The sequence below is a fragment of the Brienomyrus brachyistius genome, chromosome 4 (genome assembly GCF_023856365.1).
Source record: "Brienomyrus brachyistius isolate T26 chromosome 4, BBRACH_0.4, whole genome shotgun sequence".
In the NCBI taxonomy this organism is placed as follows: Eukaryota; Metazoa; Chordata; class Actinopteri; order Osteoglossiformes; family Mormyridae; genus Brienomyrus; species Brienomyrus brachyistius.
The window spans coordinates 40,080,603-40,094,729 of NC_064536.1; the positions used below are offsets into that span (position 1 = coordinate 40,080,603).

General features: G+C 43.5%; 1 non-coding gene across 1 annotated transcript; it reads left to right on the plus strand.

Moving 5' to 3' along the window:
- The first annotated feature begins 12,138 nt into the window (after positions 1–12,138).
- trnam-cau (transfer RNA methionine (anticodon CAU)) lies at positions 12,139–12,211 on the plus strand. The gene has a single exon. It is a non-coding gene; the product is annotated as a tRNA-Met (tRNA).
- Positions 12,212–14,127: the final 1,916 nt, after the last annotated feature.

Here is a 14,127-nt window from a genome sequence, read left to right on the forward strand (position 1 = left end):
ATTAGTACAAAAGACGCTGTATGATGTATTATTGTAGCAGTCAGATGTTATTTTAACCAATGTACAGGTTTACCTTTAATTTAATTCTACAAACATAATCAAAATCACTTGTGAAAAAGACATTTAGTCATTTACTAAGGCAGATACAACCTGTGGAAGCACAGCTAAAAGCATACCATCACCCATTATAGAGTGACCCATTGTCTTTGTAACTGATTAATCACAACTAAGTGCAATTTACTATAATGAAACTGTACACAGAAATAGTAAAGGCAAAGGTAATTTATTATGACGAAATGCTTCCAAAATGCCCAGTGTGCTTCAGCGTTTCTCCTTTTCTCCAGTCGTCGACAGGTCCTGTATTTATTAGGTGATCTGTGATGTAGGAGATCTTGAGAATGGCTACTGCTCCAAGGATGATTGGCAGGTGGCTTTTCCCAGGAACAGCGGGCTGGAGATGTGTGGGATCTGGAGTGAAGATAGAAACAGAGGAAGAGTAAAAGCAGAGGGTGTGGGGGGGGGGAACAAGACTGCAGGACACGTTAAAGTCTATGGTAACACAGGTGACCTGGACTACATGCCTATCACTCCCCACATGCCTGTTTCCCTCGCCTTCCCTGTGGTGTGCTGCTGATGAGCTACATCTATTTCTCGTTTAATCCTGCCTCCCGTTTCAGCCCTTGTGTGGATGATCCCAGGTCCCTCTCGTCTGCTCCTCATCTGTGGTGCATATAGTGCCTCTTCGTCGTGTGCTCCCCAGTCCAGTCATTGTATTGTTACGTGTGCGATCCTGCTGTATAGGATCAATCCTGCTGATCCTGTGTTTCCCCCCTGCTCTCCCAGCCTGGTTTTCACCCCTCATGGTCTGTTTCCTTTTGCCTTTTGCATTGTGTTTTTATTAGAATAAAATCCCCTTCGTTTTCCCCGACGCCTGCCTTTACCTGTATCCTTCCAGAACCTTGACAATTTCCTGAAGATATGGTGCTTAATAAATAGACAATAAATTAAACACAAATACATAATGAGGCTCATAATATTTATGTGTGTGTCGTTTAAAAGAAATTAAATCAAATTAACTTACCTGGTGACACTGGTAACTCTGAACATAATACTAAAAAGATCATTTTAAAATTGTATTCAATTTTGCTGTGAATAAGCATTAACAATTATTTTTTAAACTGCCCACCACCACCCCCCCTCTTCAGAGGACAACTTTATTTTACATTAAATTAAAGATACAGTGTAAAGAATGTGGCTGCTCCGAACTCACCTGTCCTAGTACCGTAATTAAAGAAAAAAAAATGGGGGGGGGAGAGGGGGGCACAGACACAACAATCGTAGTAATAAAGGTGGGATGGAGAAAACAAAGTGTAAGGGAATACAGAGTACAAACAACCATAAGAAACACACGGCCCATGGCCATACGTCCACAAGACAACCACCCGCCCAACCCCAGAGGGAGCCCATGAGGGACTAAGGGGGCGCCAACCCCCGTAAAAGGAGGTCCGCATAGGGGGGACAGGCAGCGAGCCCCCCAGTCCCTCCCGCAAGCCCTCCACCGAGGGAAGCGGGTCCAGGGCCAAAGGGCCCCATCAACCGGGAACACTCCCCTGGCGGACGGACCCCCAGCCCGCTCCCCGGCAGGACGGATCACCGCCCACTGTAGCGACCCGGCACGTCCCCCCCCTCCCCGACACTGCAGGATGATCTAAGGGAGACCCATACAAACAAAGTGCACCCCCCCCACCCCACGAGTGGACCTGCGTCAACTGGGGAGCGGCAGACCCCCCGCCCAGCCCAAACCGAACCCTCCAATTCGCCTAGAAGGGCTCAGAGCATCCCTAGATACCCCGGACCGCCTGCCAGGGCCCCACCACGGCGCAGCAGAGCCAAGGACCACGCAGCCCACAAGAGGAGACGGCCCACACCGGCCAGGGCCGTCTTCTACCTGCCGGGCCAGCCCCACCCGCGCAGGGCCAGACAGAGAGTAAGGGGGGGCCCCTCAGCCCCCACTGCTTCCCCATCCCATGTTAGTGTGAAGTGTGCATGTACATGTGTGAGAGAGTTGTGTGTTTATGTCTACAATGCATTAAAATTAGTGGGTGCAGTTCGAGTATGAGGGCCCCACCACTGGCAGATGGCAGAGTCCCCCATCCCCCTCCCTGCACCCCAAGGCCCTAATGTAGCATGGACTGTGTATATAACTAAAGTGCAAAAAGCAGGTGAACAGTCGAGGCACGGGCACCCCACCGCTGGCAGACGGCAGAACCCCACCTGCCTAAACCCACCTCCTCAGCCCTAGTGTCATGTGGTGTCTAATGTGCAAGTAAAACCTCCCCACTGCCCCTCAAAGCTCTAGTGTTGTATGAAATGTGGTGTCCGGCCCAGGGGAACAATAAGGGCGTGCAGGAGTGGGCCCCCCCCGGCACCGGGGCCAGATCCCCGACTGGCCCCGATTAGTCCTCATCCCTGACCCCACACAACCGGCAGGGGCGGCCAACCGAGGGGGTTCAGGGGCGCCACATTAACAATTATTAATAAACATTCCACTATACATCTCAAAATTTATCATGCTCAATTCATTATCTTTGATACTGTTTCAAACGTTTAATGTTCCCCAAACAGCAGCAGAAGAACCACAACTTCATCTTCCTTGTATTTTGGCTCTTCTCTGTGTCAAGAGCTCTACAAGCTCAACTTTAATATTAATTTTCCACCACTTCTACATCTTCTATCTCTACCTGACCCACATCTATCTCTAAACCGCCAGTTTCCTCATTACCTCTTTCTCTATTTATAATATCAACTAGTACATCACTTACTATTATTTCCAATATGGTTACATCTCTCACCATGTCCACACCCTCAATAATTACCTCCCCTACTTCTACCCCCACAATCTCAAAATTTACATCCCCAGAAATTACTTCTGCAAGCCCAAACTCACACACTCGGACTTGCAAAGCCTCCACCTTCACATTTCCTTTCGTATCCTCTGCCTTTAGGGTAATATTCCCCCCCTCCACCTTAACCACCTTCACATTTACCCCCACCTCACCTTGCTTCCCATTGCTTCCATTTTGCATTTTATTAATGCCTACATTCTGGTCTGCACCCTCCACCTGTACACCGGAGATCTTACGCACATGTCTTTCCCTCTCTGCCACCTCCACCCTTTCCCCACTAACCTCACCCTTTACCTCACCTACCCCCTGACTGGTCCTATTTTTCCTCACCTTCTTCTTTTTGTGAAGGTAATACGTCTTATAAATTTCCCACTCTTCAGATGTCAGGCCGTAATTTTCCTGAAGAGTCTCAGAGAAAATGCCAGCATTGCCTATCACTCTCACACCCTCCCCTCCCTTACACCAGTCAGTCACACCTCCCAGTCCCCCATAACCTCCCCAGCCTGGACAATGGGGGGTGTCGCTGGTGAGCACTCCTCCAAACCATTCCTCACTCCCCAGTCGATCACCTCGTCCCACAGGTCCCAGGCTCGCCAGTGCTGGTCGTTGGTCCAGGAAACAGCTTTCGGAATTTTCATTCTTGGTGAATAAACAAGACATAATTAACTAGCCGTCTGTGATACTCTCAAAGCCAAACTAGACACTGTATTTTCAACGTACTCCAGACATTTGCTAAATGCTTTTCACCAAGAATGCCTATGGAAAGGGATGGAGCCTTCATTAGCTGCTCGTGGCATCGACGCTACTTCGATAGAAGCGGGCAAATTACTAAAACTGTTTCACAACCTATACAGTAACGCTGTCGAAATCAGGACACTGCTTCGATACGTTATAACATCGCCATGGTAATGAACCCAGCAAACGGTTAATCTAAACGTATAGGGGCTCTTTTCAGAATAACATCTTCAGATGAAACGCATTACGAAAGACCGGATGAGTAAAACCAATCATTTCAACCATAAGTCTTATTGTTTTTAAGTTTAACACAATAATTTTCTCTTACAATTTAAATATAAACAATCACATTACGAAAAATGGCCACAGCATCTACAGTTTAAGCTACTAATTTTAAATATATTTCAATTATATTTTGCGGCAATATTTGCATGAACTATATCACGACATAAAATGAAATATACAATTAACTATGCTAACAAAACATAATCTGAAGAAATAGCAAGAAACATACGAAGAGATGCTTCTCACCGCTGCGCCATCGCTCTGTCAGAAAGTTTATGTTCAAACTGCACTGATTTTGTTTCTATGGAAACCAGCGAAATTTTTCATTGGTCGAAAGGATGAAGATGTGTACTGACGCCATTTTCAACGAATGAAAACGAGAATTAATTGTCAGGGCGGGACGAATTTGAAGGTGAACCAATAAAAAGTAGTATGTTTAGCTCGTGCTTGTTCTGGCTGAGCGTGATTGGATTTGTTGATCTAACCGCCTTCAAGCCCGTAAACCATGTATCTACTTGTCAATGGGAAACCACGCAGTTCTCTCTATAAATACTGACTGCAATTTTTTTAATAACATTATGTCTTTTCTATGCAGTATTACGGTAATGCATAATACCGCGATGTTTGGGGTTTACCGCTGTTTATTTTTCCATAGCTGGTGACCGCAATTAGCATTTTAGCCATGTTGGTAGGTACGCTTTTGAGAAAGAAGTTCTTGTTATTCACATTCTGTGTCCTGGTGTTTTTAATTTCTCATAATGTGAACAAAGATATGTCATATACAAGTTTTTTGAGAGACTAAATTTTGGTTTGATTTATAATTTATTTAATGGTAAATAAAGTTCTTATACAGCCATTTTAGAATTAGTGCAGTCTTTCGTTTAGAATTAGCGCAATATTCTTAAAAACTGCATGTTCAAACCAAACGCCATGCCATAATAACTGCTTTACAGATATTTCATTCAGGAATCTATGGAGGGTATACTGTAGGTAGGCCTGTTTGTGTGTGTGTGTGCGCGCGTTTGGGTGGGTGGTTATGTACATAGTGCTATAAAACATGTTATTTTGACTTTGTAGGGACATGTTTTCGTACCCGAAAGTAAGAAGATACTGAATTTTATTAAATTCTGTGAATGCAGTCTAAGGAATAATTCAAAAAGTCTTGCATTTTGTTTGGTTGCTTACTGTTACTGCTTGGTAACTACTGCAATGTTTAAGGTTGCCATAGTTAGGATTGGGGTTACGCCCATACAAATGAATGGAGAATCCCCACAAAGATTCAAATACCTAATCTGTGTGTGTGTGTGGAGTAGGTGTATATTACATTGTGGGGACCAAATGTCCCCCACAATGTGACAAAAACCTGCTATTTTGATGTTTTGGGGGGGCATTTTCAGGTACTCACAAAGATCTGTAAATACAATCAAAAAACTAAAAATGCCAAAAGTCTTGTATTTGGTTTGGTTACATATGGTTAAGGTTAGGGGTTGGTAGGGGTTAAAGTTGTGATGTTGGGATTACAGTTTTCCCCATAGAAATGAATGGAGAGTCCCCACAAAGATATAATTACACAGCTGTGTGTGTGTGTGTGTGTGTGTGTTGTGTGTGGTATCAGATCAGTCCCTGAGAGTTCAGTAGTCAGGCGCCATGTTTCTGAGTCTGGTTGTGGAGGCCTGAATGCTTTTCCAGATGCTAGGAGAGTGAAAAGATTATGTGAGGGGTGGGTGCGGTCATCCACAATGTTGGTGGCTTTGCGGATGGAGCGTGTGATGTGAATGTCCATGATGGAGGGGAGAGAGACTCTAATAATCTTCTCAGCTATCCTCACTATCCGCTGGTCTTGTGATCTGAGGCGAGGCAGTTCCCAAATCAGACCGTGATGCAGCTGCTCAGTTTGCTCTTGTCTAAGGAATCAAAAATGTGGTTCCATGGGGTTCCAGACAGTGACCTTTTTTGAAGACAGTGAGACTAAATTTTATACCTAGGTGCACCAGTGATGACATTGGTCAGGTAGGCTGTGGTCTGTCAGTTGTTGACAAGTGGCTGGTGACCCATGCAACCCAAGCAGAAGTGAGCAGAACTTGTACCAGCCAAATAGACAGGAGAAAGCGGATTTTTCATTGGACTTCAGGACTCCTGAGTAACAGATAAAGACAGAGAAACAGCAAAGTTATGGAGAATCAGGAAGTAAGTGCCAGTCTGCACAGATCTGAGGTCAGTGAGACACACATAAGGCTCCTCTGATGCTCCTCTTCATCCGCTGATGGGCCTCCAGGTGAGAATCACAAATCAAACATAATAACAACTGACACAAAGGCCTGAGGTCAGACCCTCTGTATGCAGCACAAAGTGTGTCTGCAGTCTCACCCTCACATCGTGTATGACGACATTTCTGCTTTTTAGATAAAGTGCCTGTCTGAGAATAACTTCTGCATCATGCTAATGATTTAGCTGTTTTGTGCTCATGTGCAAAAGAAAAATGAGGAAGTTAAATATATCAGAAATAAATTTCTAATGTGACTCAAGGCCACAGTAAAGTGGACCATCACATGAAGTAAGTACAAAACAGCCTTTACTAATAAGCTAAGGATTAAACAACATATATGATGTGCATAATCTGACAGTATATCAGCGTGAGAGCAAGGCTGGCCCTGGAAGTGGTGTGCATGCAACGGCAGAGCAAAGTTAGAGACACCCGCTAAAAACTTTCATTTCATCTCACTTACTTCTTTTTTCTTTTTCCTTCTTTTTTTCTCTCCTAATCTGTCCATCCTCTTCGGCCAGCTCACCCACTGCAATACTTTACGGGTTAAAAATGAAATAAATAAATAAAATTTAAAAAATGAAATCGATCAACATGAGAGGCCTATACAGAGTTTATGGAGCTCCTCATGGTAAAGCAAACATGTTTGGCACAGCAGTGCATTCAGACCATGAATCTGCTAAAGCTGCCCGACAGGACAAAGGGAATAAAAAAAGTATCAATTTATTAATCATGTATTTAAACAAATAATGACCAGTATAAAAGACATATACAAAACTGTACAAAAGCCTTGGTCCGTCAAAGAAAATGATGTTTAAAATGATCTTCATCTTGGTCTAGAATTATAATATTTTGTCCGTAAAAGTGTGGCAGCCCAGTCATTTGCACCAACCATCCAATAGACCCATATATTTTTGACTTGACCATTAACACAACTCCTATGGCTAATCAATGCATCATTAACATTTGTTTAATTAAATTAATTAATTAAGTGAGCTGGTGGCGGAATTTAGCAAATACATGGAATGGCTGGGATGCCCCTGAGGAGAGGTTTAGGATCCAAAGCGTGGTTCATCTAGCGATCCAACAAGGCATCAGTAACTTTATGGAGAAAAGAAGAAATTCTTGTTAGTTTTTATTGTGTCACTTTTAATTTGCATATATTTTTATGATAATTGTGTTTTTGTTCTGAGCAAATATACACAACCCAGATAAATAGCATTAAACGTTTTCTTTGATGGCCGAAGACTTTTGCATAGTACCATATTTTTTCAGAATCAAGAGACAATTTAATAAAAACCAGTCTTACCTTCACAAGATAACGATTATTAAACATTAACCAGCAGGTGGCAGCAAAGCACTTGTGAATAAGTGGCCAATACGTGGTTGTACAGGTTCCCAGCAGATAATCAACCCCTCTGTGTTTAACTGACTCTCATGCTATGACTGTACAGACTGAGCAGGGCCGAGTGAGAGAGGCCTCACTGCAGTTAGCATAACCGTTTATTTTACAGCTCGTCTGACTCATTCTGCTCCACGAAGGTCATCTCCTCTGCCAGCTTCCTCTGATCCAGGGAGACCCTCTGCTTCTCTCTGATTGGTTCCCGTTTTCTACAGGAGGTCCAGTGCAGCTGAATGCTGATGATGGTGCAAATCAGGTAAAACACACCAGTCCCAACTTTCAGTACAGCATCCAGAACCTGCTCCCATCTGTCAGAGACATAATACACCAGTGTGTCTGTCAGTCACACGTATCACATTGAAACCTGAAGAACAAAACAGTGAATCTATTCTTACTGAAGTAAATCCACCTTGATAATCACCTGGATAGGATGGGATCTCAAGTTTATTATTAAGAAAATAAAATAAAAAATATTTTTTTCGGGGCGGCATGGTGGTGCAGTGGTTAGCACTGTTACCTCACACCTCTTGGACCCGGGTTTGAATCTCCGCCTGGGTGTGGAGTTTGCATGTTCTCCCCATGTCGTCGTGGGGTTTCCTCCGGGTACTCCGGTTTCCCCCCACAGTCCAAAAACATGCTGAGGCTAATTGGACTTGCTAAATTGCCCATAGGAATGCATGTGAGAGTGCATGGTGTGTGAGTGTGCCCTGCGATGGGCTGGCACCCCATCCTGGGTTGTTCCCAGCCTCGTGCCCATTGTTTCCGGGATAGGCTCCGGACCTCCCGCGACCCAGTAGGATAAGCGGTTTGGAAAATGGATGGATGGACGGAAATATTTTTTTCTCTTAAAATTAAAATGACAGTTTCCCATTACTGTGTGATCAGGTAAATGCTGCTAGCTGGACCCCCACACTACTGTAAATGCTGCTGAATGCTTACCTCAGTTTTTCATTATCCCCTCCTTCTTCATCATGTGCAGAGAAAAGGAGAGCAGTGGAAACAGGAGAAAGGATTGTTAATAAAAAGCAGTGTTCTGTTAGTCAATAAAGACTAAGAAAAGGTCACTCTTGAAACTGAAATATAAATTATGAAAGATATTCTACAGAGAAAATGATTAGATGGAGAACAATGAATTAGTGTTCACATCCCAGGGCACTGATAGTGAAGAGGTGAGATAAATGATTTTATTAACATATTTTAATGTATCTATTGTATCAGGGTGGCATGGTGGTGCAGTGGTTTGCACTGTCGCCTCACTCCTCTGGCACGTGTACTCAAGTCTTCGCTGGAGTTCCGTGTGTATGGAGTTTGCATGCTCCCGCTGTGTCATTGTGGGGTTTCCTCCAGGTACTCTGATTTCCCCCCACAGTCCAAAAGCATGCTGAGGCTAATTGGAGTTGTCAAATTGCCGGTAGGTGTGCTTGTGCGAGGGAATGGAGTGTGAGCGTGTCCTGCAATGGGTTGGCACCCTGTCATGGGACGTTCCCTGCCTTGCGCCCATAGGGACCCTGACTTAGACAAGCAGTTTCAGAAAATGGATGGATGCAGCACTGGAACAGATATTACAGAGTACAACTGTAACACTGGCCTACGCTGCAATGAAAAACCACCTACAGACATGTTAGTCAGTCTGCACACCATTAGTAACAATTCATCCTCACAAAGATGAAAAAATGCCTGAATTAAGTTGCAAGCTACATGGATTTGTCTGGATTTGTATACATAACAAGTGATTGGCTGTATGTCTGTGGAAAATGCTGTGATTTTTGTCATATTACAGACTGATCATAAACTAGAAGACACACATTCAATATTAAAGACACCAATTAGCCTGACTGTGCGTTTTTGGATTGTTGGAGGAAACCCACACAGCATGTGGAGAACATGCAAACTCCACACAGACAGAGCAGAAGCCAGATTCAAACCCCTAAACATGGAGGCGTGAAGCAACAGCGCCGCCTACTGGACCAACGTGCCACTATCATTGAAACAATAATCCCAATAAATAACTCTGTTTCACAACAGCTGATAAATAGGGGATTATCCCCACAAAAAAGCACAAACCCCTTCGTGAGTGAAACTGCTGGGTTGATTAGTATGTATCTATTTATATTGAAGCATAAATAATTCACAGGCAGATTTAAATCAATTACTTATGTTTAACAGTAATATGAACTGGAATTTGCAGGTTTACAGCAGCACACCAATACCAGCCAGTGTCCTTCCTCTCCAGCCCACTCATTGTCACAATGAAGGTTTTATTTTCTGTGTCATCCCTGATCAGGACAGGCCTCCCATGCAAACTCACTGATCTCTCTGATGTACAGGAGCCCCCAATCTTACACCACATCCTTTGTCTTTTGTTGTTTCCATAGTAACACTGACACTGTCTCCATCCACACCCGTCACCTCCTGTTTGTCCACTGACAGCCCTGGAGGACTTCAACACACAGGTAAAACACTCAAAGATTTTCACAGCAATAAAATCTTTATGAATATCAGCCCATTACGACATACATACTGTATGTAAATGTTTGCCCAATAAACTGACATTTTTTAACATATTACTTATCATATTTAACCTCATGAAGTCGCCCAATTTAGCTGACACTGTTACTTCTTCCAAGTCTCGTTTATCATATTGAATTAAATTAAAATGCAGATTTTTTAAATATTAAAACATTTTTTCCATCAGTGTTTGTATTAAGGTCCTTCCTTTTTGACTCAGTGACATGTTACATACTGTGCATCTCATTGGCTACAGTCTGCAGTACAGACATCTTACCATCAGTGACTGACAGATTAACCTGACCAAAGAGGCTCCACTGATCTTCACACAACACCAGTACCGGTCGGAGTCCTCAGCTGTCAGATTGTTGATGGTCACAGTGAAGACTCGCTGGTCAGGATCATCTCTGACTGACACTTTACCCTCCTGTGGAGAGTCAGTGTGTACTATGGGAGTACATGACCTCACATTATACCCTCTGCACCAGTATTTCACATGAGTTTTATATCTGTCACCATAGGAATATGGGATTGTTACAGATCATCCTCTCTGTACACAGACCCATTTCACTGTAGACACACTGTCAGCACCTGTGGGGAAAATAATTAACTGAATAAGGATTTTCCACCTCATGACATCTCTAAGTAATTATGCTTTGTTTGTGTAATACTTAGATTAGGTCATGTGTAATTAACAGAACAGTGATGATGCATAAAAGGCAAAGACAATCATTTTTCTATAAGAACAAGGAAAACAAAAGTAGTGTCTGATCTTGGGAAGGGCTTAAGCAGGATGTGGGATCGGGAATCTGAGCTTGGCAGTGTGTTCTAGGGTCTGAGAGGAAAACAAGGACCTTACATCCCTAGTAAAAGGCCTAGATGAGGTGAATGAATGGGCTTGTCACTGTGTGGGATGACCACACCCCTTCAGTACTATGGCCTTGTAAACATATCCAGTCCTGTGATACAGGCCCTCTCCTATTCCCTCTATTCATGTTACCTTTGGGTTCTATTTGTGAACGTTATTATGTAAAATATCATTGCTATGCCAGTGATACGCTGCTCTATTTGCCATTAAAACCTGGTGACTGCTGCTCACTGATGGCCCTTTCTAACTGTCTGGAGGATATTAAGAACAAGACAGCAATGACTTTCGTCCAAATTAATGAAAACAAGACAGAGGTAATGAGTTTTGGTCAATCAGGGTCTGTCCATGAGAACAATTAGGGCCTCATTCAGAGAACTTCCGGTCACATACTAAAAATCTTGGTGTCATCTTTGATTCATCATTGAGTTTGATAAACAAATAAATGCTGTTGGGGGGAGGCATGGTGGTGCAGTGGTTAGCACTGTTGCCTCACACCCCCAGAACACGGGTTCGAGTCTCCGCCTGGGTCACATTTGTGTGGAGTTTGCATGTTCTCCCCATGTTCTTGTGGGGTTTCCTCCGGGTACTCTGGTTTCCCCCCACAGTCCAAAAACATGCTGAGGCTAATTGGAGTCGCTAAATTGCCCATTGGTGTGTGTGTGTGTGTGTGTGTGTGTGTGTGTGTGTGTGCCCTGCAATGGGCTGGCCCCCCATCCTGGGTTGTTCCCTGCCTCATGCCCATTGGTTCCGGGATAGGCTCCAGACCCCCCGCGACCCAATAGGATAAGCATTTTGGAAAATGGATGGATGGATAATACCCTTGTATCACAACACCAGACCTGTATCAGAATCAGACATATTGCTAGCAGGTTTGTGGAAAGATAAAACATAATCGCTACATTGCTTTTTCAACTTCGGCGTTGGTGGTATAGTGGCTAGCATAGCTGCCTTCCAAGCAGTTGACCCGGGTTCGATTCCAGGCCAACGCAGCCTTACTTATGACCTCCTTCTCTGTGAGTGTCTTCAGGTGCTTATAGTACAGCTGAACAGCATGTCATCAATAACCTGCTGCGTTATAGAAACTGAAACAAGCATTACTCCATCAATCTATATATCTGCCTTCCAGATGAGTTAGCACACTGGCAAAACAGGGCTGCTTATGCCAGTGAAAGCCTCGTTAGCGCAGTCGGTAGCGCGTCAGTCTCATAATCTGAAGGTCGTGAGTTCGACCCTCACACGGGGCAGTTTACTTACTTGCTGAAACAGTTCCCATACATAGCTGCACTTTTATAAAATCACTCTCCCACAGATTCTAATTGATGTTTTTATGTCACTCATGTGGCATCAGCCCAGCATACTTCCATAACTGTGCAAAAGAACTTCTTCAGAAGTAGATACCATTATTCTTCTCATAGCAGATCCACACACCTTCCAATTTCAACGTCTAGCCCAAACTGATCTCAGATGCAAGCATCTGTACAGTCATCCGCATCCCATGGCTAAGATTACACCTGCAACAGTAGCCAATCGAGCATCAACAAAATTCGGCAACAGCAAAATCTGTGACGAGGGCCATATACTTGTTGACTGTTACACTTCTATCACAACACCAGACCTGGACCAGAACCAGACATACTGCTAGCAGGTTTGTGGAAAGATAAAAGATAATCGCTACAAAGCTGTTTCAACTTTGGCGTTGGTGATATAGTGGCTCGCATAGCTGCCTTCCAAGCAGTTGACCTGGGTTCGATTCCCGGCCAACGCAGCCTTACTTATGACCTCCTTCTCTGTGAGTGTCTTCAGGTGCTTATAGTAGGGACTTGGAAATCCTGCTTTGGTCGCTCACTCTTATATTCCGTGTGATGACGTCATCATTTTTTCAGCGGTGGCTACGGGGTGTGGGTGCGAATATGCGGTTTTCGCGGCTAGCTCTGCATTCAACTTATGAGATATCCGCCGTTTTGAATAATTTATTTATCCTTGATTTTCTTATTTTTTACTGGATCAAAATCGGTTCAGTATTCGAGGAGCAACAACAATTTGAAAACAAGGTAACTTTCACGCACTAAATAAAAATCGAAAGAATCGTGGGGCATCGATTATTTGTGCACAGGCATATTTATTGCACCCTAAATGTGAATATTGCCAACTATGATGACGATTGATGCATGCCCACACTATACAATCGTGTGCCCACTTCTGGATGATTGAAGATTGAAGGGATTTTATGTGCTGTACGGAGGATGGATCAATGTCACGTGACCACTGATCTGGCTCCTGATTGGTTAGACATCATGCCAGTTAATGGAGATACCCCCAAGTAAATTTTCATTTCAACATTCAACAACAAAAATCACTAAGATTGGTTAGATATTGGCAAAGTTCTGGTTGTTTAAGTGCACCATACCCTATTTACAATTTCTTACATTTATTGAATGAGGGGCAGGCTGCCCTCCGCCTATGCAGAGCGAAGTTGTTCTAAGAAGTCACAGTTTTTTCTGCAGCTCTAATTGTAATTACATTAGAACAAAAATCCGATTTCAGGCATGTTAAATCTTCAATATCTCTGGTTCTATTAAAGATATATTGACAAATGAGGTATCATTTTTTATGATTTTTTAATCTCTTTCCATTAAAATAGGTGTGAAGTTAATCAAGACAATTTGGTGAAAAATTTCCAAGTCCCTACTTATAGTCCCGCTGAACAGCATGTCATCAATAACCCGCTGCATTATCGAAACTGAAAGAAGCATTACTCCATCAATCTATATATCTGCCTTCCAGATGAGTTAGCACACTGGCAAACAGGGCTGCTTATGTCAGTTAAAACCTCGTTAGCGCAGTCGGTAGCACGTCAGTCTCATAATCGGAAGGTCGTGAGTTTGACCCTCACACGGGGCAGTTTATTTACTTGCTGAAACAGTTCCCATGCATAGCTGCACTTTTACAAAATCACTCTCCCACAGATTCTATTGGATGTTTTTATGTCACTCATGTGGCATCAGCCCAGCATACTTCCATAACTGTGCAAAAGAACTTCTTCAGAAGTAGATACCATTACTCTTCTCATAGCAGATCCACACACCTTCCAATTTCAACGTCTAGCCCAAACTGATCTCAGATGCAAGCATCTGTACAGTCATCCGCATCCCATGGCTAA